General features: G+C 44.1%; 2 long non-coding RNA genes across 7 annotated transcripts in view; one reads left to right on the plus strand and one right to left on the minus strand.

Moving 5' to 3' along the window:
• The window catches only part of LOC134932836 (uncharacterized), a 56,856-nt gene extending 51,566 nt beyond the window's left edge, over positions 1 to 5,290 (minus strand). For both annotated transcript variants that reach the window (XR_010179504.1, XR_010179503.1), the window contains exon 1: positions 5,206 to 5,290. This is a non-coding gene — a long non-coding RNA (uncharacterized LOC134932836). The remainder of the gene's footprint in view (positions 1 to 5,205) is intronic.
• Positions 5,291 to 6,465: 1,175 nt separating this feature from the next.
• LOC134935417 (uncharacterized) overlaps positions 6,466 to 27,174 on the plus strand; it is a 132,516-nt gene continuing 111,807 nt past the window's right edge. Inside the window, exons 1-2 of one of the 5 annotated variants that reach the window (XR_010180122.1) lie at positions 6,477 to 6,549; positions 6,626 to 6,716. This is a non-coding gene — a long non-coding RNA (uncharacterized LOC134935417). The other 4 variants (XR_010180125.1, XR_010180124.1, XR_010180123.1 and 1 more) reach the window with 4 other exon arrangements.

Here is a 27,174-nt window from a genome sequence, read left to right on the forward strand (position 1 = left end):
GCCATTGACCTACAGTCAAAATACCAACACGGTCAAAATACCGATATTCATTATGCTAAAATGTCCAAAATGCCGACATAGTCGGAATACCGGCATTTGAAATGCTGACATGTCAAAATACCGACATGGACATGGTCTAAGTGTTCCGCATCCCCTCGCATAGCTCGCGCTTTGGGTACACTATTATATTCCCCCTCCAGCTCCACTGGGATGATAAAGTATGAACAAGTCTGATTTTCAGCAAAAATCCCTTAAAAACGCATGACGGCATTTTGACATGTCAACATTTTGACATGTCGGTAGTCTATGTCGCCATTTTGAACATGTCAGCATAATAAATTGTTGGTATTTTGACCGTGATGGTATTTTGACTGTCAGCCAATGGCTGTCGGGATTATGACCATCGGTATTATGTCCGTCGGTAAATTAACTGCTACCCCATTGCTACACCAGCACTGTTAACTACAGTAAATATATAAAATATTGCTGATAAAGCTGTGTCTTAAACAGTGTTAAAGTTTTCAGGAGGTTAAACTCTATAATCATATTCTCCAAATCATGAAAAATGCTTCCAATAGGGAGCTGCATGGGTTCTTCTAAACATCTCACATGGTACAGTAGGTAAAACGAGGACAAACTGTTTCAATGATGGGAATTAGCCTGCAGGCTGCTGCAGCTCATGCCAAGATGATATTTACTATTCTGTACCTCAAAGTACTTCTCTAAATTACCACATATGATTAGCCTATTATCAAAGAGTAATTCGGATTATATAATGCCTTCCACAGATTTACGAGACTAGTTACATAAGTTAAAAATAAGAACGAGTTAGAAAAAATGAAATTAAAATCTTTATATGCAATTAAAGGAATGTTTTATAAAGCTGTAGCAGTGTGATTTCTCGAGTTGATTGCAATCAGAATGATTAACTCCAATTTCTCTTGGAGGGTTCCTAGCTATGTGTATTAGAAAGCTTGAAGGGCACTTCTACATCAGGGTAGGATGATGCAAACCAGCGCTTTCAATGCAGGATTTAAATGTAAATAGGAAAAGTAAATATGCATCATCTTGAAATTACACTTCTAACCTAAGTACTGAGCCCAAGATGTCTTGATTGGCACTTTCTTGGTTGGGATTAACAATCTGAGGATTCTGCTTGTATCTTGTTTCTCAAGCTGTGTACACACGGTGGGATATTTCTTTCAATTTTGACTATATAGTCAAAATTGTAAAAAAATATAGTGTATATCGCACCGTGTGTACAGTCCTTGCGATGCCGATGCGCAGTCCCGCGGGATCGGCATCGCAAGGAAAAATAGACTGTGCAGGCAGCCCAACATTGACTATATCGGCAATGTCGGGCTGTGCGGCGCATCGCGCCGTGTGTACACACCTTTATACTCTGTATTTATATTGATTTCTTTTCTGCAAATGTAAATGTAAACCTTTTCGAAAAAGGTTATATAATTATTATTATTATTATTATTATTATTATTATTATATATCATTCTTATCATGATTTAACAATTAATAATATTGTTCACACAAAAGGGACATTGGACCTGATTTATGTGTGTAAGTAAAGCAAAAAAAGCAGGAAACTTTGTGTCTGGAACAAACTATGTTACCATGCAAATATATGTATTCTGTGCAGGGTAAATACTAGCTGTTTTTTGCATGTAGTCCACAAATAGACAGATTTATTTTTACACTGCAATTTACATTTCTGTTTGAACACACCCCACCCAAATCTAAAGGTGGCCATACACTAAGTTGAGGTATCGCATGCAGCCTCACATGCGATACCTCGTCAACTCCCCACCGGCGGCTATGTTGTATACGATAAATCACATGCAGTCATTTTGCATACGATGTTTCACATGCGATCCCATTCACTGCTCCGGGATACGATGTATCCTTCGTGCAACTGTGACAATCTCCGGATCCGTTCTGATGCGCAAGGGACCGTGCACGGATCGGAAGTAAATGACACACGATTTGACACTTTTCAAATGATTTATTGGCCCGATGGGTCACCTTAACTCTCTCTGCACATGTTACATCTGTCCTACCTGCAGTGCAGCATGGTTTTGCCTAGTTGTTTGCTTTTTTGCATTACTTCTAAACACGAATCAAGCCTATTGATCCCAAATTAACAGTTCATAGTTCAGAAGAAGGGGCAATGATACAACCAGGCAAATACAATCGGTTCAGTTGGGCAGTAACAGTCATTTGCAAACTGCAATTAAAAAAAAATGTGTCCCACATTCTTTTTTTATATGTAGAAACATTGGCCCTCATTCCGAGTTGTTCGCTCGGTATTTTTCATCGCATCGCAGTGAAAATCCGCTTAGTACGCATGCGCAATGTTCGCACTGCGACTGCGCCAAGTAACTTTACTATGAAGAAAGTATTTTTACTCACGGCTTTTTCTTCGCTCCGGCGATCGTAATGTGATTGACAGGAAATGGGTGTTACTGGGCGGAAACAGGCCGTTTCAGGGGCGTGTGGCTGAAAACGCTACCGTTTCCGGAAAAAACGCAGGAGTGGCCGGGGAAACGGTGGGAGTGCCTGGGCGAACGCTGGGTGTGTTTGTGACGTCAACCAGGAACGACAAGCACTGAACTGATCGCACAGGCAGAGTAAGTCTGGAGCTACTCTGAAACTGCTAAGTAGTTAGTAATCGCAATATTGCGAATACATCGGTCGCAATTTTAAGAAGCTAAGATTCACTCCCAGTAGGCGGCGGCTTAGCGTGTGTAACTCTGCTAAATTCGCCTTGCGACCGATCAACTCGGAATGAGGGCCATTGCCGTTTCTATATTGAGTGCAATGTGTGTGGTGTACATGGGCACCTAGGTCCAGGGGACCCACACCACACGTATTGCACCCATGTTTTATTACTTACCTTTCTGGAGTCCCACATCAGATGCTGCAGCCACAGCAAAAATCATAGTCAAAATGGCTGTTGTGCATGAGCAGTAATAAAATTAATATCTGGAACATGCCAGAGTCTACTGCACCATGGAGAGGAGGGGGCCCACCAGGAGTCTGCACACGGGCCCCTTTCTCTGTTAAAACGCCAATGTGTACAAATTAACTTAATTGGTCTCTTTGGGCATTTTAGGAGCATGACCATTTACCTGTAATTTAAAAGGTATCTGCAATAGTCCATAGAAGCCATTGAAACTATTATGTAGTCCAAAAATTTAAGGCAGACTAATGTTTCCAAGACATCTCAAAGATCCCTATCAATCTATTATGTATTCAGGAGCTAATGAAGATTTAGGAAATGTATACATAGCTTAGGAATCTGTTTACAGTTAGTACAAATTAATTAGTTCATTACAATGTCTTCGAAATTGGGACACAGGGCTGCCATCAGAAATTGTGGGGCCTGAGACTGACAATCTGACAATATAGGCAGCCCCCCCCCCCCCCCCAAGAAAAATAATAATAATAATAATAAAAAAAATAATATATATATATATATATATATATATATATATAATCAGAGGCGTCAGAACTGGGGGGGGGGGGGGCAAGGGGCAGCTCGCCACCCCCCAAACATACAGAGGCGCCGGCTGATGCATAGGAGGAGCGGAGGAGCGACGTGTGGTAGCAGTGCATTCCATTGTTTCAGTAGAGGAAGGCGGGGTTTGCCACCCCCGGCAGTGTGTCAGGCAATGCGCCCACCTCCTCACAGCCCTGCTCACTTGTCTCCCGCCAGCTCTCTCCCCACCCCCGCCTCAGAGGCTCAGCTTTATGTCGGGACTCGGGAGCTGCTGCTGCTTTCAGGAGATGCCTCTTCTATTGATGAGGAGCGCCAGCGGTGGCTGTAGTGTTAGTGACATGTGTGTGTGTGTGTGTGTGTGTGTATACATAGGTTTGTGTGTGTGTCCTATATGGTGCTGTGTGTGTGTGTGTGTGTGTATATACATGGGGCTGTACAGTATGTGTGTCTATATGGGTGTGTGTGTATACATGAGGATGTGTATATGTATATATATATATATATACACAACATGTGGGGTTGTGTGTGTGTCTATATGGGGCTTTGTGTGTGTGTGTGTGTGTGTGTGTGTGTGTGTGTTTGTGTGTATATGTATATATATATATATATATATATATATATATATATAAATAACTCGATTAGTCCTGCACTCACATCAAAAGATATTAACAACTGTGGGGTGCTCCTAGTGGGGGTCTCCCTCGACAGGTGAGCCCACAATATAGAACAAAGTCCAACAATGTGGAGGTGCACTCATCCAATTATAAGAGTTCCAACAGTTTAAAATTTTTACAAAAACTTTATTGTAGTCGATATCAAGCTTATTTTGGTTGACGTTTCGATCCTCACTTTGGGATCTTTATCAAGACAAGCTTTCATTTATACACAATAGTTAGAAAGCATCACATATAGAGTAACGGGAAGAATCAATAAATCATGTTCAAACAGTGTCGGGGCTGTATAGCTCATAAATCACCAATCAGATGAGGACTTCAGTTGATAACTTAACTCTCAATCGAGGAACAACTCAGTCAACCGTGCTAGTAACAACAGGGATCAAACATCTCCCTCACAGCATCTACAGCTACATATAGGGCTGTGTGTGTGTATATATATATATATATATATATATATATATATATATATAGAGATGCAATGAGGCTGGCACTCAATCTTTGATGCTGGTATTGGCCTGGGTGCCCTCCTAAAGACGCCTTGCAGCGAATTGTAAATAGCATGTGGATGGCGGCACTCCAGGAACTTCTTAGTAGCAGTAAGAATAGGTGACGAACACCATATGAAGCAGTGAACATTTCAGTTTATTTACTAAACTTTCGTTAGAACCCTCTGACGAAAGTTTAGGAAATAAACTGAAACGTTAACTGCTTCATATGGTGTTCGTCACCTATTCTTACTGCTACTAAGAAGTTCCTGGAGTGCCGCCATCCACATGATATATATATATATATATATATATATATATATATATATTACGCTTAGACCGGCACTCCGATGAATGGAGAAATCAGCTGGTGCCCTAACATATACCACGGTATTTATACATACAGTCACTGCGGTGCGGCACTCAGCTTGAAGAATAGTCAGCAGACTTGCGTGTAAGTAAACAACTTTTCAGTGCTCCATTTATTGCACTCTCATCAGGTTATAAAAGAAAAATAACATACACATACCTTTTGTAAGATCAACACCCATGTGAAAGACGCCGGGTCAGGAAGCCCGCCCAAGGTCCCGGCCCCGGAAACAGTGATGTGTGACGTCAGCGCGTCTGCGCCCACCAACCATCACCATGACAACATATAAACAATATCTCTAGTCTGAGGTATACAATGATTGACTGGGTACAGAAGCCCATTAGAGGGGGTGACCGCAATAGATTATTGCTTCAAAGAGAAGCTCAATGGATACACTGCTTAGACGTATTATCGCCTTGGGGTCTTAATGAATACCTAAGTTTTGCTTGTTTTAATTAGTCAAATCTGGTATGTTTAAATATTGTGTGTCGCTATATATGCACTGTTTTCCAGATTAATATGTATTCTTTTGATGCAGGTCCGTTGTATTGTTTATATGTTGTCATGGTGATGGTTGGTGGGTGCAGATTTAAAATCTCTATCCAAAAAACGGTTGTTACCATGTTATCAGAGAGGCAGGAATCTTCGCGATATGTTAGTTCATTCGGATATCTCAGATTTTTCATCTTTGAGACCTACCAATTTTCTTAGCAGAAAGCCTGGGAATTACAGATGCCTTGGCTGTACCACGTGTATTTATCTTGAAACTGGTGACACTTTGTATCACCCTCATTCGGGTAAAGCAATAAAAATTTTACATTGTCTCACTTGCACGTCACGCTTTGTAGTGTGCTACATAAGGTGCCCCTGTGGTCTACTTTATGTAGGAAAAACATCTTGTACCTTTAGAGAGCGCATGGCACAGCATAGGAGTGCCATCAAACTTGCTTTGGAAGGTAGAACATCTGAACAACCAGTAGCCAAACATTTTAAAGCCCAGGGTCATAATTTATCTAGCCTGAGGTACAAAATGATCGACCACATTCCTGAGAGTCGTAGGGTAGGGGATCGCAATAAAGCCTTATTGTGCTGTGAGACAAAGTGGATCTATTTCCTAAATACAATAGCTCCATGTGGATTGAACGAAACTTTATCGTTTTCCAGTTTTCTGTATTAGAGCTGTTTATTATCCTTTGAAACTGTTGTGATATTTTGTTGCAGTATTTATTCGCAGATATATCAGTATCAGAAGTATGTATCTAATTGTTTCAGACTATGGCAGTGGTTACAAAGTGTTTATGTCTTGGTGACCTGAACATACAATGTGAATCTATTTGTTTAAGTAATGTTTACATTATGACTTTGCCTCTGTAACCTGACATGTTGGTGAAGGGTTAATGTTTTGTGTTTCACATTCTACGTTCCGTTCCGGGTGATGTCAGCGGAAATGAACGCGACTGACACCCGGGATGGATCTGCACATGGTGTCTTGATGGTATATAGGTAAGAAAAGTTTTATTGTATGTTATGTAAGCCTGATGACGGTTTTCTGAATAAAACCGAAACGTTGCTTTGACAGGGTGATGTCCTGTTAATTTGAAAGAAGACCTACGAGTGCCGCTCGGATACGTAACTATTCATGCAATTGCTTTTGCTGGAGAGGGCACCGGGTATGTGTATTGTTTCATGCTGAGGAGTGCCGGGTCTGGAACTGTCTATATATATATATATATATATATATATATGTATATATATATATATATATATATATATATATACATATTTATTTATTTAGGGCTGTATGTTTATAATATGGGGCAGTGTGTGTATGTATGTATATGGGGCTGTGTGTGTATGTATGTATATGGGGCTGTGTGTGTGTGTGTGTGTGCGTGTGTGTGTATATGTGGCTCTTTGTGTGGCTGTGTGTGCACATATGAGTTTGTGTGAGTGGGGGTCACACCATTGTCTAATTCGCCTCCGGGTGTCTGGTTTAAACTTACCTATCTGACCTTTAGCAATTCAGCAATTTAGGGGCACTGAAATTAGAGATGAGCGGGTTCGGTTTCTCTGAATCCGAACCCGCCAGAACTTCATGTTTTTTTTCACGGGTCCGAGCGACTCGGATCTTCCCGCCTTGCTCGGTTAACCCGAGCGCGCCCGAACGTCATCATGACGCTGTCGGATTCTCGCGAGGCTCGGATTCTATCGCGAGACTCGGATTCTATATAAGGAGCCGCGCGTCGCCGCCATTTTCACACGTGCATTGAGATTGATAGGGAGAGGACGTGGCTGGCGTCCTCTCCGTTTAGACACTTGATTTACTAATTTTGGGGAGCATTAGGAGTACTCAGTAGTGTACAGTGCAGAGTTTTGCTGATAGTGACCAGTGACCACCACTTTTATTTATAATCCGTTCTCTGCCTGAAAAAAGCGATACACAGCACACAGTGACTCAGTCACATACCATATCTGTGTGCACTGCTCAGGCTCAGGCCAGTGTGCTGCATCATCTATTATCTATATATAATATTATATATCTGTCTGACTGCTCAGCTCACACAGCTTATAATTGTGGGGGAGACTGGGGAGCACTACTGCAGTGCCAGTTATAGGTTATAGCAGGAGCCAGGAGTACATAATATATTATATAGTGAGTGACCACCAGACACACAGTGCAGTTTATTTAATATATCCGTTCTCTGCCTGAAAAAAGCGATACACACAGTGACTCAGTCAGTCACATACCATATCTGTGTGCACTGCTCAGGCTCAGGCCAGTGTGCTGCATCATCTATATATATTATATATCTGTCTGACTGCTCAGCTCACACAGCTTATAATTGTGGGGGAGACTGGGGAGCACTACTGCAGTGCCAGTTATAGGTTATAGCAGGAGCCAGGAGTACATAATATTATATTAAAATTAAACAGTGCACACTTTTGCTGCAGGAGTGCCACTGCCAGTGTGACTAGTGACCAGTGACCTGACCACCAGTATATAATATTAGTAGTATACTATCTCTTTATCAACCAGTCTATATTAGCAGCAGACACAGTACAGTGCGGTAGTTCACGGCTGTGGCTACCTCTGTGTCGGCACTCGGCAGCCCGTCCATAATTGTATATACCACCTAACCGTGGTTTTTTTTTCTTTCTTTATACATACATACTAGTTACGAGTATACTATCTCTTTATCAACCAGTCTATATATTAGCAGCAGACACAGTACAGTGCGGTAGTTCACGGCTGTGGCTACCTCTGTGTCGGCACTCGGCAGCCCGTCCATAATTGTATATACCACCTAACCGTGGTTTTTTTTTCTTTCTTTATACATACATACTAGTTACGAGTATACTATCTCTTTATCAACCAGTCTATATTAGCAGCAGACACAGTACAGTGCGGTAGTTCACGGCTGTGGCTACCTCTGTGTCGGCACTCGGCAGCCCGTCCATAATTGTATATACCACCTAACCGTGTTTTTTTTTTCTTTCTTTATACATACATACTAGTTACGAGTATACTATCTCTTTATCAACCAGTCTATATATTAGCAGCAGACACAGTACAGTGCGGTAGTTCACGGCTGTGGCTACCTCTGTGTCGGCACTCGGCAGCCCGTCCATAATTGTATATACCACCTAACCGTGGTTTTTTTTTCTTTCTTTATACATACATACATACTAGTTACGAGTATACTATCTCTTTATCAACCAGTCTATATATTAGCAGCAGACACAGTACAGTGCGGTAGTTCACGGCTGTGGCTACCTCTGTGTCGGCACTCGGCAGCCCGTCCATAATTGTATATACCACCTAACCGTGGTTTTTTTTTCTTTCTTTATACATACATACTAGTTACGAGTATACTATCTCTTTATCAACCAGTCTATATATTAGCAGCAGACACAGTACAGTGCGGTAGTTCACGGCTGTGGCTACCTCTGTGTCGGCACTCGGCAGCCCGTCCATAATTGTATACTAGTATCCAATCCATCCATCTCCATTGTTTACCTGAGGTGCCTTTTAGTTGTGCCTATTAAAATATGGAGAACAAAAATGTTGAGGTTCCAAAATTAGGGAAAGATCAAGATCCACTTCCACCTCGTGCTGAAGCTGCTGCCACTAGTCATGGCCGAGACGATGAAATGCCAGCAACGTCGTCTGCCAAGGCCGATGCCCAATGTCATAGTACAGAGCATGTCAAATCCAAAACACCAAATATCAGTAAAAAGCCTCTTTTTTTCTTTGCGTCATGTGCTGTTTGGGGAGGGTTTTTTGGAAGGGCCATCCTGCGTGACACTGCAGTGCCACTCCTAGATGGGCCCGGTGTTTGTGTCGGCCACTAGGGTCGCTAATCTTACTCACACAGCTACCTCATTGCGCCTCTTTTTTTCTTTGCGTCATGTGCTGTTTGGGGAGGGTTTTTTGGAAGGGCCATCCTGCGTGACACTGCAGTGCCACTCCTAGATGGGCCCGGTGTTTGTGTCGGCCACTAGGGTCGCTAATCTTACTCACACAGCTACCTCATTGCGCCTCTTTTTTTCTTTGCGTCATGTGCTGTTTGGGGAGGGTTTTTTGGAAGGGACATCCTGCGTGACACTGCAGTGCCACTCCTAGATGGGCCCGGTGTTTGTGTCGGCCACTAGGGTCGCTTATCTTACTCACACAGCGACCTCGGTGCAAATTTTAGGACTAAAAATAATATTGTGAGGTGTGAGGTATTCAGAATAGACTGAAAATGAGTGTAAATTATGGTTTTTGAGGTTAATAATACTTTGGGATCAAAATGACCCCCAAATTCTATGATTTAAGCTGTTTTTTAGTGTTTTTTGAAAAAAACACCCGAATCCAAAACACACCCGAATCCGACAAAAAAAATTCGGTGAGGTTTTGCCAAAACGCGTTCGAACCCAAAACACGGCCGCGGAACCGAACCCAAAACCAAAACACAAAACCCGAAAAATTTCAGGCGCTCATCTCTAACTGAAATTAGATTATATCTTGCCCCCCCAACCTAAAAACGTTCTGACGCCCCTGATATATACATATATTTATATTGATATTCCTCAAAAAAATGGTTGCCAATCAGGGCCGGCTCTACCATTAGGCAGCTTTAGGCAGCTGCCTAGGGGCGCTAACCCCTGGAGGGCGCCACTGAATTCATCTAGCAAAAAACTGAAGGACGTATCTGTATGCGGCCTCCTCTTACACTGCGCTGGCTGCTACTGCAGGTCTAATCAGGTGCAGCCACCACTATCAGGCTGTATCACACGGTGCCTCAGCGCTTCCTCTGTGCCAACACATGTAACATCAAGTCATGTGAAGGCACATAGGAGGCAGATGTAACTGTGGCTCCCGAGGGGCGCTCTCACGGCCGCTTCTCATAGCCCTGATGCACCTCCTGCAGGGGGGTTGTAGGTTAGGGGGCACTAGGTTGAAGCTTTGCCTAGGGTTCAGAGAGATCCTGCACCAGCCCTGTTGCCAATCACAACCACCTGGGGTGCTGACCCAGTACACCATTTCGGGTAGTATAATAATATCCATTCCAATTAGAAGGTGCATTCACCAGGGACTTTTTCATCCAATTTTTTTTACTCACATCACCAGCTGCAGCCGCTCCCGATTCTGGAGAAGCAAACCACACATCTCTAATTCTGAGTTGTGTCTTTGGGGAAGGTAAGCCTGTCTCTAATAGATCTCTTGCACTTAGCGTGGGGCTGGTGCAGGTGTCAATACTAATGGTAACAGCTGTGGCCGCTGATGTAAAATCAGTGGCAGGCACTTCGCATGCAACTCAGAATCCACTGCTTTTCCCTGTCAGTTCTTTACATAGTCTAACCTGTTGACTGTAACATTTCTTTCTTCTCTCCTTTTCTTTTTTGTTCACTTGTTCTCCTTATTTATTCAGATATTTTCTGTCATGTCTGCTCCAGTCCAGAGTCGCATCACAGAGTACTTCCTCTTTTCATGTTTCCTGTTCCAATTTAATTTTTACATTTCTTTACGGCCTACAAAACCTACAGTATTGAGCTAATCAATAAAGAATACAACTGTTTTAGGCTACAACCCAATAAAATACCAGTCATGTAAACATAAAAACACTTTCAATTAATTCTGGAATTGTTATATTTTCCTTCCTGAGATTAGATAATGAGTGACAAACACTGCCAAATCATAAACACTTACAACATTGTTGTGGTTTCCCATTCACACCCAGGGACATGGAGAGGAAAAGGACCTAGTTGCTGTGGCTTCCTGTACCCCCTTCATATTGCAGGTACAACCTTGTCAAAAGCCAGCATTGTAGGTGAGCCTGTGGGGTCTTATCACATGGGCAGAGAGAAAAATAAGATTTTACTCACCGGTAAATCTATTTCTCGTAGTCCGTAGTGGATGCTGGGAACTCCGAAAGGACCATGGGGAATAGCGGCTCCGCAGGAGACTGGGCACAACTAAAGAAAGCTTTAGGTCACCTGGTGTGCACTGGCTCCTCCCACTATGACCCTCCTCCAGACCTCAGTTAGGACATTGTGCCCGGAAGAGCTGACACAATAAGGAAGGATTTTGAATCCCGGGTAAGACTCATACCAGCCACACCAATCACACCGTATAACTCGTGATACTATACCCAGTTTAACAGTATGAAAACAACTGAGCCTCTCAACAGATAGCTCAACAATAACCCTTTAGTTAACAATAACTATGTACAAGTATTGCAGACACTCCGCACTTGGGATGGGCGCCCAGCATCCACTACGGACTACGAGAAATAGATTTACCGGTGAGTAAAATCTTATTTTCTCTGACGTCCTAGTGGATGCTGGGAACTCCGAAAGGACCATGGGGATTATACCAAAGCTCCCAAACGGGCGGGAGAGTGCGGATGACTCTGCAGCACCGAATGAGAGAACTCCAGGTCCTCCTCAGCCAGGGTATCAATTTTGTAGAATTTAGCAAACGTGTTTGCCCCTGACCAAGTAGCAGCTCGGCAAAGTTGTAAAGCCGAGACCCCTCGGGCAGCCGCCCAAGATGAGCCCACCTTCCTTGTGGAATGGGCTTTTTTGATTTAGGATGCGGCAGTCCAGCCGCAGAATGCGCCAGCTGAATTGTGCTACAAATCCAGCGAGCAATAGTCTGCTTAGAAGCAGGAGCACCCAGTTTGTTGGGTGCATACAGGATAAATAGCGAGTCAGTTTTCCTGACTCTAGCCGTCCTGGAAGCATAAATTTTCAAGGCCCTGACTACGTCCAGTAGCTTGGAATCTTCCAAGTCCCTAGTAGCCGCAGGCACCACAATAGGTTGGTTCAAGTGAAAAGCTGATACCACCTTAGGGAGAAACTGGGGACGAGTCCTCAATTTCGCCCTATCCATATGGAAAATCAGATAAGGGCTTTTACATGACAAAGCCGCCAATTCTGACACACGCCTGGCCGAAGCCAAGGCCAATAACATGACCACTTTCCACGTGAGATATTTTAGATCCACGGTTTTAAGTGGCTCAAACCAATGTGATTTTAAGAAACTCAACACCACGTTGAGATCCCAAGATGCCACTGGAGGCACAAACGGGGCTGAATATGCAGCACCCCTTTCACAAACGTCTGAACTTCAGGTAGTGAAGCTAGTTCTTTCTGGAAGAAAATCGACAGAGCCGAGATCTGTACCTTAATGGAGCCTAATTTCAGGCCCATAGTCACTCCTGCTTGTAGGAAGTGCAGAAATCGACCTAGTTGAAATTCCTCTGTTGGGGCCTTTTTGGCCTCACACCAAGCAACATATTTCCGCCATATGCGGTGATAATGTTTTGCAGTTACATCTTTCCTGGCTTTAATCAGCGTAGGAATGACTTCCTCCGGAATGCCCTTTTCCTTTAGGATCCGGCGTTCAACCGCCATGCCGTCAAACGCAGCCGCGGTAAGTCTTGGAACAGACAGGACCCCTGCTGCAGCAGGTCCTGTCTGAGTGGCAGAGGCCATGGGTCCTCTAATATAATTTCTTGAAGTTCTGGGTACCAAGCCCTTCTTGGTCAATCCGGAACCACGAGTATCGTTCTTACTCCTTTCCTTCTTATTATTCTCCGTACCATTGGTATGAGAGGCAGAAGGGGGAACACATAAACCGACTGGTACACCCACGGTGTCACTAGAGCATCCACAGCTATTGCCTGAGGGTCTCTTGACCTGGCGCAATATTTCTCTAGTTTATTTGTTTAAGCGGGACGCCATCATGGCCACCTGTGGTCTTTCCCAACGGTTTACCATCAATTGGAAGACTTCTGGATGAAGTCCCCACTCTCCCGGGTGGAGGTCGTGCCTGCTGAGGAAGTCTGCTTCCCAGTTATCCACTCCCGGAATGAACACTGCTGACAGTGCTAACACGTGATTTTTCGCCCATAGGAGAATCCTTGTGGCTTTTGCCATCGCCATCCTGCTTCTTGTGCCGCCCTGTCGGTTTACATGGGCGACTGCCGTGATGTTGTCTGATTGGATCAGTACCGGCTGGTTTTGAAGCAGAGGTCTTGCCTGACTCAGGGCCTTGTAAATGGCCCTCAGTTCCAGAATATTTATGTGTAGGGAAGTCTCCTGACTTGACCAAAGTCCCTGGAAGTTTCTTCCTTGTGTGACTGCCCCCCAGCCTCAAAGGCTGGCATCCATGGTCACCAGGACCTAGTCCTGTATGCCGAACCTGCGGCCCTCTTGAAGATGGGCACTCTGCAGCCACCACAGTAGAGATACCCCGGTCCTTGGAGACAGGGTTATCAGCCGATGCATCTGAAGATGCGATCCGGACCACTTGTCCAACAGGTCCCACTGAAAAGTTCTTGCATGGAACCTGCCGAATGGGATTGATTCGTAGGAAGCTACCATTTTTCCCAGGACTCGCGTGCAATGATGCACCGATACCTGTTTCGACTTCAGGAGGTCTCTGACTAGAGATGACAGCTCCTTGGCTTTCTCCTCCGGGAGAAACACTTTTTTCTGGTCTGTGTCCAGAACCATCCCCAGGAACAGTAGACGTGTCGTAGGAACCAGCTGTGACTTTGGACTGTTTAGAATCCAACCGTGCTGTTGTAGCACTTTCCGAGATAGTGCTACCCCGACTAACAACTGCTCCTTGGACCTCGCCTTTATAAGGAGATTGTCCAAGTACGGGATAATTAAAACTCCCTTTTTTCGAAGGAGTATCATCATTTCGGCCATTACCTTGGTAAACACCCTCGGTGCCATGTACAGTCCAAACGCAGTGTCTGGACTTGGTAATGGCAATCCTGTACCACAAATCTGAGGTACTCCTGGTGAGGATGGTAAATGGGGACATGCAGGTAAGCATCCTTGATGTCCAGGGATACCATGTAATCCCCCTCGTCCAGGCTTGCAATAACCGCCCTGAGCGATTTGACAATTCTAAATTCCTTGTCGTATAAACAACCCTTATGAAGCTAAGAACACTGTACGCTGTTTATTTAAGAAATACCGTAATGATACGCTATTTGCGTAACGATCGCTCAGCCGTAGGCGAGACGCTCAAGCGTCACGTTCGCTCACGGCCCAGTGATCACAGGACACGTTATTGGTTATGTCTAGGGGAAAGATTCGCTGTAACGTAGCGTACGCTAGAGACCACGAGGAGGTCACCAGCGATGCAGACGCTCACAACACTATACCTTTATGTTAAACCTTATACCGATGAAATACACTGAATACCTTAATGTGAGTACAGGGTGTAAGTGCAACCTTGTGGAACCTGACTATCTACAAAGCTGCATGAGCGTCACCGACGCTCAAATGAACACTTATCACTATAGGAAATACACAGATACTGGTTTAGGTTTCCAAGGCCTATTAACTGTATTATGTCTAATATACTTGTAAAAGGGGATAACAGTACATATGATACACTACAATATAACAGAGACTTCCTAACCACAGAACTAAACAATAAATACAAAAAGACAATACTACACTGACCTAAATGCAATACGATACAATACTATAATACTATAAGGTATTTAAGAGAAAAAGAGGAGAGAGAGAGATAGAGAGAGAGAGAGATTGGCTCGCAGAAAGACAATGATTATGGAGAGAACTTACGCACAAAGGGTATGATCGCCAGCGCCTCGATATCCAGCTCCCGATTATCAGCAGATAACCGTTGATGAGAGAGTGAGAGCTGGATGTGGTCGGCCTGCCTATTTATGCTCCACACACAATGCAATCTCCTGGTCCTACAATCCCATTGTCCATTGGCCGAAGGAATTCGGCCCTGCATCATAACAAAAGGTCATAGGGTGATTCATACAGGTGGGCTGTGACGATTTCCAACAGCTCAGGTGGGTGGGAAACTGGGTTTCCCGCCGCATACCTGAGTATGTGTAATTAATAGAAATGGACATAAACTTCTTATGTCCATAACTATTCGCACGAGCGATTAATACGCTCCAAACCAACACCGGAATATTGCTAATTAAATACTCTTCCGATGGGTACCAAACACTGCTGTATGATTCCTGTTAAACCCTTCGTACGATGCAAAGAGGGATTCCTCAGCTCTGGGACATTATACTTTAACCAAACTTACAGAAACTATCAAAGGGATCATGATCTATAAACTACATTAATTGTGACCATTTGTAACTAATGAGTCGCACGCTACGATCACATAAACTCTACCGTAAATGCGCATACTGCGCGTGCGAGTGCACGCTATTGCGGGTATGCGCTTCCACGGGAGAGCGTACGCATGCGCAGCACGGACCAGTGTGCGGTGCAAATATGGCAACGTGCATTGAGACATTTTTCTGACTTTGACAGTCCACCCTTTGGCAGTCAATAATAACTGCCACAAAATATTTAAGGAGAAAAATGTAAGTCAGGGGTTAATTGATTTCCATGGTGGGGAAAGGAAGAAGAATGGAGTAGGTGTGAAGAGGGTATGACCTAGTGAGAAAGTAGAAGCATGTGTGTATGAGTCCATGTTTGGAGGGTCATGTATCATCGTGCCGTACGTGTGGTAAATCAAGCTTCGAGGTATTGCGAAGTATACATTTGAATTCCTTCTTATCCTGTGGTACAGGTCTGTGGATGGGCTGTCAAACTCTACCGAGCTCATTTCGGCTGTGGTTGTAACACAATGGGGATGCACATTTTAGTTGATGATACATGAATTGGGGGGGGGTATGTGGTTGCTGCTATCTGTGCCTGTATTCCCTATCGACTATGTGTGTTATTACCTGAGGGTTGCAGAGATGAAGATAAAGAACACTTACGAAAAATGCAATGATATTCTATGTCAGGTTAATGTACGTTCGTCGATTGGGGTCTTGATTGGTGTCGGTTGATTGGAGTCTTCTTCTTTGTGCTTTTGCTCATAAATCGTGAGTAAAGCATACAACGTCCATGGATTTACAAAAAATGTTGGGCTAGCGTGATTTTAAAGTTCCTAGGGAAACTGGGGTACCCATGGCATTGTCCATCAAAATCTTGTTTATCAGGTCGTCTGCTCTTCTTCTTTCCATCTTTCCGTTGTCGGCCCCTTGGCTCATCAAATCCTTCGTCTACGTGGGTCTTTGTACCTCGGAGGAAAACATAGAAATGGGTGAAAGGCGGACCGTATACTCATTACATCATTACGTCATGGTTTCTAGCATTGGGTCATAAATCAAATCCAGGTTAATTACAGTTTCCTCACTCCTCAAGCTCATCACTTTTGTACTTTGTTTGCACCTTATTAAAGCCTGCCCGCATCTAAATATCAATCCAAACGATATAACGACACCCAAAATACATAGGAGAAACTTTCCAACATCCATTATGACTCCTTGAGCCCAGTCTCCTAAACCGGAGAACCAATTTCGCGGGTTCAACCATGACACCCAACCAGTCAGCTCATTACCTACAGCAGCAAGGGTGAGATTGTGTTTTCGACGAAATTCCCACTTTAATTGCAGAATATCGTCCATCTTTTGGTCTATGACCTCTACCGGATCCTCGGTGCTATTTGTGATATACGTGCAACACTTTATGCCGTACTGTGTTGCCAATGTAACACAATATCCGCCTGTTACTGCTGTAAGATAATTAAGAACCATCCTATGCTGAACTAGTTCTGTTTTGTAAGCTTGAAGTTCTCTTCCAGTGTATCTAAACGTGTCATCATACATTTCAGTGATATTATCTAACAAATTGGCGAGTGCGGAAATGTATCTATAATTCATCACACCTCGAGCGGTGCGAGTGAAATCTAACGCTACCAGAACCTGAATCCCGGTGGATTCATGGATAAGATCAGAGGCCGGATGCTCTAACCTTTCTGACAGTTGTCTTTTAACAAGGTGCTCGTAGTGAGTGTGAGTATAAGGAGTTTGGGCACCACGGTGTATGTCCTTCATTTTGTCATGTGTAACAGTCATTACTTCAGGCAATACTTTTCCAATATAACACAATCCTTCAGAGTTTGGGGCAAGCCACTTGTACGCCTTTCTCCCACATATGAAATATGCATCATCGGGGAGAACATAGGGGACGGAGAAGGACATGACCATGTTACAAACCTTCCAGGTGAAATCTCCTGACCCTAATTCTTCCATCTGCCTAATGCACGTATCGGTTTGTACGATATGTGCACAGTATCCTGGTGATACCTCTCCAACTTTAGTAATCCTATTTCCTAAGGTATATCGATACCGGAAAGATTTTCCTCTACTGGCTATGTGGCGTACGAGCTCTGTATCTGTAGGCATTCTATCTGCTCTGTGTGAAAAGGTCATGGTAAGGTTGCTCCATGACACTTCCCAATTTCCCGGTTTTCTGGGATTGGAGATGTTAAAACATATGAGGGACCTATCCACATGGTATTGGTGGAGCTTCAAACTAGGAGGGCTGGAGATGTTAAACCTCCGGTCCACCGGTCTCCCACCACTTAGCTCAAGTACCTCCCCTAACGTTAAAGGAAATGGTACTAGCCCTGATTTACTGTGACCCTGAGGTACTTGAGAGCATACCCAACAATCTGTTTGGTTTAACACGTTACCCACTAAGGAGTGATAGTCACTCAATGGATGCCGGTCTATATGGATATTAAAACTAGATTGGCATTTCTTTATGCATCCATCTTCAACCAGATTATCACAGAGCCTACAGATACAATTTTCCTCAGCTAACAATCCATCACAATTTCTTCTATCGGATCGTTTTCTGATACTCGCCTTTGCTTGTTGGCTTGGTTGATCTTGGAAAACTACGCCTACATCATCATAATCGGAACCCATTCCAGAACCTCTTTCGACCTCTATGGTACTCTCGCCGGAACAGACTGCTCTGGTCAACATCATGGTTAACATCAAAATCCGGACCACAGTCTCTTGGGGCAAGTCCATCTTTGAGGAGGAAATAGAGAAGAATGAGAAGGGGGAAAAAGAAATTTTAAAGGAGAGGGGATGGGAAGTGGAGAAAACAATAAAAGGGAGAGGGGAGTCGACAGCTGCTTTCGGTCTTCAAGGCTCAGGTGCCGCCTCAGTCCTCCTGGAACAGACACTCTAGTGATACAACCTCTACCGTCTGTTCCTTATCACGGGACTTCTCTGGATCAGCAACCTTCTTGCAGTGGGATGAATGGACCCAAGTCTCTCTCTCAGCAACCTTCAATGCTGTGGTGCTAGTCAATAAGACCTGGTATGGTCCTTCCCATCTATCAATAAGACAACCTGAGCGTAGAAAATTTCGTATCATTACATAATCCCCAGGTTCAATGTCATGACAATTACTATCTGGTAAATCAGGAATCACCAACTTCAGATTATCATTTTGATTCCTCAACTGCTTACTCATATTAATTAAGTACTTTACAGTTACTTCATTGTTACATTTCAAATCATCCTGAGGGTTAATTATGACATGCGGTTGTCGACCAAACAGAATTTCAAAAGGAGACAGATTAAGAGGGGACCTGGGAGTGGTTCTGATGCTATACAAAACAATGGGTAAAGCTTCTGGCCACGTCAATCCTGTCTCTGCCATTACTTTACTCAATTTATTTTTAATAGTGCTGTTCACTCTTTCGACCTTCGCACTCGCCTGTGGACGGTACGGAGTGTGCAGCTTACTATCAATTCCCATCAACTTACACATTCCTTGAAAGACATCACCTGTAAAATGGGTACCCCTATCACTTTCAATGATTCTAGGGATACCATATCTACATACAAATTCCTGCACAATTTTCTTAGCTGTAAACATAGCGGTATTTGTAGCTGCTGGAAAAGCTTCAACCCAATTCGAGAAAACATCTATACAAACAAGTACATATTTCAAATTTCGACATGGGGGTAATTGAATGAAGTCAATTTGTATTACTTGGAAAGGGCCGCCGGCAGGTGGGATATGGGATGGTTCTGTTGGTATTGCTTTTCCAATATTCTTTCTCAGACAGGTAAGGCATGACATTGCTCTTTTACTAGCATGAGAGGAGAATCCTGGGGCGCACCAGTATGCTCTTACCAACTTGCACATCCCCTCCTTGCCTAGATGAGTCAGCCCGTGAGCTGCTTCAGCCAGACACGGAAGGTATGCCCTGGGGGCCACTGGTTTACCATGTCCATCCGTCCAGAGCCCTGAGGACTCCTGGCCATATCCCTTTGCCTTCCAGACTGCCTTCTCCTGAGTGGAACACAAATTCTGCATTTCACACAACTTTTGTGTGTTGATGGTATTAAATACCATCAGTTGTGTGGTGTCTGTCCGTATGGGGGTAGCAGCTGCAAGCTTTGCAGCTTCGTCTGCTCGGCTGTTACCAAGGGATACTGGGTCTTGACTATATGTATGTGCTTTACATTTGATAACAGCCACTCTGTCGGGTTCCTGTATCGCTGTTAGAAGCCTTTTTATGTGAGCTGCATGCGCTATCGGTGTACCAGCTGCCGTCATGAAATTTCTGAGACGCCATAGCGCTCCGAAATCATGGACTACCCCGAACGCGTATCTAGAATCGGTGTAGATATTGGCAGACTTACCCTTAGCCAATTCACATGCTCTGGTTAGGGCGACCAGTTCAGCAACCTGGGCTGAGTGAGGTGGGCCTAGCGGTTCCGCTTCTATGGTGTCTTGGTCATCTACGACTGCGTATCCAGTACACAAGTCTCCCGAGTCTGACTGTCTGTGACAACTACCGTCCGTGTAGAACGTGAGTTCTGCATCTTCTAGTGGATTGTCACTGATGTCAGGCCTTGCGGAAAAATTTTGGGTCAAATATTCCATACAATCATGTGTATCTTCCTTTGCATTAAATCCTCCTTCCCCATCACTCTCACCTCCCACCCTTTGTGCCTGTCCAGGCACACCTGGGAGAAATGTTGCAGGGTTTAATGCGCTGCATCTCCTTATGGTGATGTTTACTGGGGCCATTAATGCCAATTCCCATCTCGTAAACCTTGCTGATGAGACATGTCTGGTTTGGGCAGAATTCAATAAGGCCGATACCGCATGTGGTGTATGGATTGTGAGGTTGTGGCCTAGCACGACATCTTCGCTTTTCGTCACTAGCAATGCTATCGCTGCAACGCTACGCAAGCATGTGGGGAGGGATCGCGCTACCGTGTCTAGCTGCGCGCTGTAGTATGCAATTGGCCTGCTGGCATCACCGTGTTTTTGTGTTAGTACACCTGCTGCGCACCCAGCACTTTCTGTTCCGTATAGTTCAAAGGGTTTCCCATAGTCTGGCATACCTAATGCTGGTGCCTGCGTTAGGCACTGTTTGAGTCTCTCAAATGCTGTTTCGGATTCGTCTGTATGCGAAATCCGATCAGGTTTGTTTGAAGAGACCATTTCCTGCAAAGGTAGCGCCAATATGGAAAACCCTGGGATCCAATTACGGCAATACCCACACATTCCTAAAAACGTCCTGATCTGTTGCTGGGTTTGTGGCAGTGTCATGTCTCTAATGGCTTGGATTCTATCAGCGGTCAGGTGTCTCAGTCCTTGTGTTAGACAGTGTCCCAAGTATTTTACCTTAGCTTGGCATAATTGCAACTTGTCTTTGGAGACCTTGTGACCTGTGTCTGAAAGATGAAACAGGAGCTGTTTCGTATCCTTCAGGGATGCCTCCAATGAATCAGAACACAGCAGTAGATCATCCACGTACTGTATCAACACTGATCCACTTTCCGGTTGGAAAGACTGTAAACAATCATGCAAAGCCTGAGAAAATATACTTGGACTATCTATGAAACCTTGGGGTAACCGAGTCCACGTATATTGGACTCCTCTGTATGTGAATGCAAACAAATATTGGCTGTCAGGGTGCAGAGGTACCGAAAAGAAAGCGGAGCAGAGGTCAATAACAGTGAAAAATTTGGCAGTGGGAGGAATTTGCATTAGGATGACAGCTGGATTAGGCACTACGGGGAACTGACTCTCAACTATTTTGTTAATCCCCCTTAGATCCTGCACTAGCCTGTAACCCCTCCCCCCACTCTTTTTAACAGGGAAGATGGGACTATTTGCTGTGCTGGACGTTCTTACTAGAATGCCCTGTTGTAGCAAGCGCTCTATTACCGGGAAAACTCCTAACTCCACCTCTGGCTTCAGAGGATACTGTGGGATTTTTGGAGCTATCCTACCATCTTTTACTTGTACAACTACTGGAGCTACATTTGCCATTAATCCAGTGTCCTGTCCATCTTTTGTCCAAAGCGACTCTGGTATCTGAGATGTCATCTCTTCTACTTGGGATGGATTCCTATTTGTCATAATGGAATGTGACATTAATTTTGATGGGGAGTCTAACATGTCTCGTACTTCCTGAGCGTGATTCTCAGGGATGTCCAAGAATACACCTTCAGGAGTACAATAAATGACGCAACCCATTTTACATAGTAAGTCTCTTCCCAGGAGATTGGTCGGTGCCGATGCAGCCAGCAAAAAGGAATGCTTGGTATGCAAAGGCCCTATTGTAATCTCGGCTGGTTTGCTAACAGGGTAGTGCTGGACTACTCCTGTTACTCCTATGGCTGGAACTGTCCTACCAGTGGTTCTCATGCCCACTGTCGAATTGATCACTGACTTGGCCGCCCCTGTGTCTACAAGAAAGTTTAAAGTTTTACCGGCTACATTGATTGCAATCTCTGGTTCGCTTCCAAGACTGGCAATCAATTTAACTGGTTGCAGATTACAGGTATGGCCACACCCCTATTGGGTATGCTGACCTCCCTGAATCCCGCTGGCAGCAACTACTTGTGAGGGAGTTAGCTGGGAACTACCAGAGGCATGCCAATCTCTGTGTGGGGGATATCTTTTTGTTTCCCCTGTATGTGGCTCAAAACTCCGCCTCTGTGGACCCTGCTCCCAATGTCGTGTGTGGTGTTGTTGTCTAGGGGGTTGAAAAGATCTTTGTACATTTCTTACTCTACAGTCTCGTGCAAAATGTCCTGGTTTGTTACAAGAAAAACATGTTATTACACTTGCCTTACCCACAGGATTCGGTGGTACATACGCAGGCTGCCTTGTGGTCAGCGCCTGTATACTTACGGACATCAACTTATCACTTTGCGACTCCCTGTGCCTAGTGATATTTCTGTCGTGATCAATAGCAGCCTCTCTCAAGGTGGACACTGACAGACCTCGCCAACATGGCTGCGTGGTCTGTACCCTAGCTTTTAATGTTTCTTTCAAACCATCCATCAGTACAGATACTGCTACTTCTCGATGGTTTGGGTTGGTCTTAATGTCTTCTATACCAGTGTACTTTGCCATTTCTAATAGTGCCCGGTGAAAATATTCTATTGCCGTTTCGGACTCCTTTTGCTTAATGGAAAATATTTTATTCCATTTAACAACGGCTGGGAAATACTCTTTTAGCTGTAAATTTATCCTTTTTACATTATCCTTGTTGTACACGTCTGTAAGCGGTACATCTTTATCCAATGCACAATCAGCTAAAAACTGAGTTGCATCAACATTGGAAGGTAAACAAGCTCTTAGCAGTATCTGCCAATCCTTGTTGTTGGGTTCTACCGTGTTACCTAAATCCCTGATGTATTTTTGGCTAGCAACTAAATCCTTCCTGGGGTCAGGAAATTCGGACACTATTGTTCTTAATTCCATTCTGGAAAATGGAGTGTACATGGCAATGTTCCTTATGGGAGTGGCTCCAGACACATCTGTTTTTCCATTGGGAACTGCTATTACCCTTACAGGAGCAATTCTAACAGCCTCTTCCTGTGTAGATTCTACAGCTTGTTGTGGTACAATTGTTTCAGTGTAGTGCATGGTGCCGTACTTACCCGTTGACACGACCTCACCTATCCCTCCGCTAGGGGCTTTCACTAATCTCGTGGGTGTCGCTGTGCCTACTGTGGTCTCTGCTATGGTGGCTGCAAGAGAGAGAGCTGAAATTGTTGCTGAATCGTCTTCTTGATCACACTCCTGAGGAAGGTTCAAAACAGGGTACATCTTGCACGGGTTAATACTTGCATGAGTTATTTGGTTAACATCATTAACATTTACAGTGTTACTAAGAGTTTGTGTTTTACAACCCAGTGCGTTTCTCTCCGCAATCAACTTCTCTCCTGCAATGTATGGTGGGGGAGGAGCTGTGGCAATCAACTTCCTGACTGCCCCAGATCCCGCCGCCAGAGCCAAACCTCTCTGTATCTCACCTTCCTGGTGCCATAACTGTAAATAATCATGATGCTGAATTCGTCTCTTTGCTGATTTTACGAGACATATCCTCCTCCTTAAATTTTGTAACACCTCTGGACTGAAGCTACCTATTCTTGGGAACTTGTCCCTGTCTTGTACAGTCATTCTCTCCCATTCATCACATAAAACCTCTGTGTGACTACCGTATTTTTCACACATGATGTATCTTGCCGACCCGACTGGTCGGTTCTCTGAATCAACCTGAACCTGGGTTGATCGCCCCCTACCTGAGCAACTGGCCCCCATCGTCTGTAGGTGTTGCTTAATCCTCCTTGGATTTTCTGTATCAAGGTTTTCAGCAAGCCTTTTCAGACAACCAAATTACTCCACAGTAGGCCGGCGGTGGCGGTTTACCGAGTACCCCACTCACTCGCCCACCTCGACCAATACGACCTGTAAACACCGTTATGATGCCAGCGTACTCGATACAGGGCCCCTATGGAACCTTCAGTTTACTGGAACATATGAGGGTTACCCGCAGGACACTTACTCTTTCCAGTAAAGTTGGGGTTGTTAGATAGTTCCTGAGTGACCAGCGAACTTCCCTTCCAAAAATAAAAAATTACACAAATCACGTCAGAATGTACAAATAGCGTTTGTGACCACTTTACTCTAATGGTATTTAGGTCAGATTACTAACTACTGCACACAATTACGTGTGGTCCAATCGTTCAGTACACGAGCACTATTTGTCATGTACTGAAAGACCAATGGAATCGATGTTTCCGGCCGCGATTCCTTCAACCAGAGCTTATGGCCTATATGGGTTCTGCACCAACACCCCAGGCGTTGTGCCACTGGACTTTTATAGCGGACCTTTTACCTTACGACCTCCTGGTCTTGTTCCTTATGACCTCCTGGTCTTGTTACCTTATGGTCCGCTATACTCTAATGCTCAAATATTATTTAACCAGGGATGCCTCCCTGGCCACCGTATATGTCACTTACACGTATGTTCCTTAACGAGTACCCGACTTTCCTTTTGGTTCCACCTTAAAGTTATATAAACTTTTGTATACAAAACACACTCACTCAACACATGTACACTTTGTTTCTATATCTATTTCTGCGCAGAAATTGTCTTCAGGCCAAAAGTGTTACCAATTAGGAGCAGGATCTGTTAAACTAAATTTCAGATTTTCCAAAAAATAGATTTGCGTTATTTACCGCTGTGCGTTACTTATCGCTTTTGCGCTAATTATCGCTTTGCGCTAATTCAACTTTTCGTGACTTGGGCTACGTGGGCGTAACCAGACGCTACGTTGCGTAATGAACGCTGCGTGCGTCTGCCTTTTGGATTGCGTACGCTAGTCTTTGTTAGCGACACGTGTACGCAATGCAAAGGATCCACCGTAACACAATATATTTATTTATCAATGTAGGTGATCCCTGATCATCTACCGCAATCCACACTGCCTGCCTTGTATCTCAGACAAACCGTGTGTTTGTTCTATACTTTAACTATTACCTCTAAAATAACAGCAAATCTCTTTTTTAGCACTTTCTATCAACTATAAAAAATTGGCAAACAGGAATAGTGATATACGAAAATGAAACAGAAATGCAGATAAATGTATGCGTACGCAAGACAAAAGAAAAATAAACAGTTTTAAAAGACACAAGCGTTTTGTTCTTACTTCCGGTTACCGGATTCCTTCAGCACTCTTTACCTAAGCGAAGCAGACGCTTATCCCGCCAGCACTATGAGACAACCTCCCACCCTTTGCTGGAGGGATAATGTCCGCTGATCTACCTAGTGCAGATGTGAAAAGGACCGGACGAGCCCGCAATTGACAATTCTAAATTCCTTGTCGTATAAACAACCCTTATGAAGCTAAGAACACTGTACGCTGTTTATTTAAGAAATACCGTAATGATACGCTATTTGCGTAACGATCGCTCAGCCGTAGGCGAGACGCTCAAGCGTCACGTTCGCTCACGGCCCAGTGATCACAGGACACGTTATTGGTTATGTCTAGGGGAAAGATTCGCTGTAACGTAGCGTACGCTAGAGACCACGAGGAGGTCACCAGCGATGCAGACGCTCACAACACTATACCTTTATGTTAAACCTTATACCGATGAAATACACTGAATACCTTAATGTGAGTACAGGGTGTAAGTGCAACCTTGTGGAACCTGACTATCTACAAAGCTGCATGAGCGTCACCGACGCTCAAATGAACACTTATCACTATAGGAAATACACAGATACTGGTTTAGGTTTCCAAGGCCTATTAACTGTATTATGTCTAATATACTTGTAAAAGGGGATAACAGTACATATGATACACTACAATATAACAGAGACTTCCTAACCACAGAACTAAACAATAAATACAAAAAGACAATACTACACTGACCTAAATGCAATACGATACAATACTATAATACTATAAGGTATTTAAGAGAAAAAGAGGAGAGAGAGAGATAGAGAGAGAGAGAGAGAGATTGGCTCGCAGAAAGACAATGATTATGGAGAGAACTTACGCACAAAGGGTATGATCGCCAGCGCCTCGATATCCAGCTCCCGATTATCAGCAGATAACCGTTGATGAGAGAGTGAGAGCTGGATGTGGTCGGCCTGCCTATTTATGCTCCACACACAATGCAATCTCCTGGTCCTACAATCCCATTGTCCATTGGCCGAAGGAATTCGGCCCTGCATCATAACAAAAGGTCATAGGGTGATTCATACAGGTGGGCTGTGACGATTTCCAACAGCTCAGGTGGGTGGGAAACTGGGTTTCCCGCCGCATACCTGAGTATGTGTAATTAATAGAAATGGACATAAACTTCTTATGTCCATAACTATTCGCACGAGCGATTAATACGCTCCAAACCAACACCGGAATATTGCTAATTAAATACTCTTCCGATGGGTACCAAACACTGCTGTATGATTCCTGTTAAACCCTTCGTACGATGCAAAGAGGGATTCCTCAGCTCTGGGACATTATACTTTAACCAAACTTACAGAAACTATCAAAGGGATCATGATCTATAAACTACATTAATTGTGACCATTTGTAACTAATGAGTCGCACGCTACGATCACATAAACTCTACCGTAAATGCGCATACTGCGCGTGCGAGTGCACGCTATTGCGGGTATGCGCTTCCACGGGAGAGCGTACGCATGCGCAGCACGGACCAGTGTGCGGTGCAAATATGGCAACGTGCATTGAGACATTTTTCTGACTTTGACAGATTCCATCTTGAACTTGAATTTTTTTATGTATGTGTTCAAGGATTTTAAATATAAAATGGGTCACACCGAACCATGCGGTTTCGGTACCCCAAGGGGTGTGGAATAGTAACCCCGTCCTTGTTGAAGTAGGGGCACCTTGAGTATTACCTGCTGGGAATACAGCTTGTTAATTGCCTCTAGCACAGCCTCCCTGCCTGAGGGAGTTGTCGGCAAGGCAG

This window comes from Pseudophryne corroboree, chromosome 6 (genome assembly GCF_028390025.1).
Source record: "Pseudophryne corroboree isolate aPseCor3 chromosome 6, aPseCor3.hap2, whole genome shotgun sequence".
Taxonomy (NCBI): domain Eukaryota; kingdom Metazoa; phylum Chordata; class Amphibia; order Anura; family Myobatrachidae; genus Pseudophryne; species Pseudophryne corroboree.